Source organism: Nomascus leucogenys, chromosome 8 (assembly GCF_006542625.1).
Source record: "Nomascus leucogenys isolate Asia chromosome 8, Asia_NLE_v1, whole genome shotgun sequence".
In the NCBI taxonomy this organism is placed as follows: Eukaryota; Metazoa; Chordata; class Mammalia; order Primates; family Hylobatidae; genus Nomascus; species Nomascus leucogenys.
In genome coordinates, this window is record NC_044388.1 from 21,483,271 (window position 1) to 21,485,189 (window position 1,919).

The 1,919-nt window shown below is 37.4% G+C and overlaps 1 non-coding gene across 1 annotated transcript; it reads left to right on the forward strand.

Moving 5' to 3' along the window:
• The first annotated feature begins 263 nt into the window (after positions 1-263).
• On the forward strand, positions 264-370 carry LOC115836565. The gene has a single exon (XR_004031614.1). It is a non-coding gene; the product is annotated as a U6 spliceosomal RNA (small nuclear RNA).
• The last annotated feature ends 1,549 nt before the right edge of the window (positions 371-1,919 follow it).

Sequence of the window (1,919 nt, forward strand, 5' to 3'; positions counted from 1 at the left end):
GTGAAACAGTCAGAGTCCATCTCAAAAAAAAAGGAATTACTCGTTGGCAGAGTTATACATAACAGCAAAATCTGAACGCTTAAATGGCCAGAAATAGAAAATAGAAAATTGTGGTACATCAGCAGTTAATATGACACAGCTATACGCATAATTATCATAAAGACTATTGCAGAAACATGGCAAATGCTCAAGCTAACACGTGAAAAAAGCAATATGTAAAATATGAACTGGAAGGAAAACAAACATGAAAATATCTATTAGGAGTGCTCGCTTCGGCAGCACATATACTAAAATTGGAACGATACAGAGAAGATTAGCATGGCCCCTGCGCAAGGATGACACGCAAATTCGTGAAGCGTTCCATATTTTTAAAGAAGGCCATTACATAATGGTAAAGGATCAATTCATCAAGAAGAGCTAATCTCTAAATATATATGCACAACAAGGAGCAAGATTCATAAAGCAAGTCTGATGACTACTAAGGACTTAAACTCCACACAATAATAATGGAATTTTAACACCCCACTGTCAGCATTAGACAGATCAACGAGACAGAAAGTTAACAAGGATATCCAGGAATTGAACTCAGCTCTACATAAAGTGGACCTAATAGACATCTACAGAACTCTCCACCCCAAGTCAACAGAATATACATTTTTTTCAGCACCACACCACACCTATTCCAAAATTGACCACATAGTTGGAAGTAAAGCTCTCCTCAGCAAATGTAAAAGAACAGAAATTATAACAAACTGTCTCTCAGACCACAGTGCAATCAAACTAGAACTCAGGATTAAGAAACTCACTCAAAACCGCTCTACTACATGGAAACTGAACAACCTGCTCCTGAATGACTATTGGGTACATAATGAAATGAAGGCAGAAATAAAGATGTTCTTTGAAACCAACGAGAACAAAGACACAACATACCAGAATCTCTGGGACACATTCAAAGCAGTGTGTAGAGGGAAATTTATAGCACTAAATGCCCACAAGAGAAAGCAGGAAAGATCCAAAATTGACACCCTAACATCACAATTAAAAGAACTAGAAAAGCAAGAGCAAACACATTCAAAAGCTAGCAGAAGGCTAGAAATAACTAAAATCAGAGCAGAACTGAAGGAAATACAGACACAAAAAACCCTTCAAAAAATTAATGAATCCAGGAGCTGGTTTTTTGAAAAGATCAACAAAATTGATGGACCCCTAGCAAGACTAATAAAGAAGAAAAGAGAGAAGAATCAAATAGATGCAATAAAAAATGAAAAAGGGGATATCACCACCGATCCCACAGAAATACAATCTACCATCAGAGAATACTACAAACACCTCTATGCAAATAAACTAGAAAATCTAGAAGAAATGGATAAATTCCTCGACAAATACACCCTCCCAAGACTAAACCAGGAAGAAGTTGAATCTCTGAATAGACCAATAACAGGTTCTGAAATTGTGGCAATAATCAATAGCTTACCAACCAAAAAGAGTCCAGGACCTGATGGATTCACAGCCGAATTCTACCAGAGGTACAAGGAGGAACTGGTACCATTCCTTCTGAAACTATTCCAATCGATAGAAAAAGAGGGAATCCTCCCTAACACATTTTATGAAGCCAGCATCGTCCTGATACCAAAACCTGGCAGAGACATAACCAAAAAAGAGAATTTCAGACCAATATCCTTGATGAACATTGATGCAAAAATCCTCAATAAAATACTGGCAAACCGAATCCAGCAGCACATCAAAAAGCTTATCCACCATGATCAAGTGGGCTTCATCCCTGGGATGCAAGGCTGGTTCAACATACGCAAATCAATAAATGTAATCCAACATATAAACAGAACCAAAGACAAAAACCACATGATTATCTCAATAGATGCAGAAAAGGCCTTTGACAAAATTCAACAACCCTTCATGCT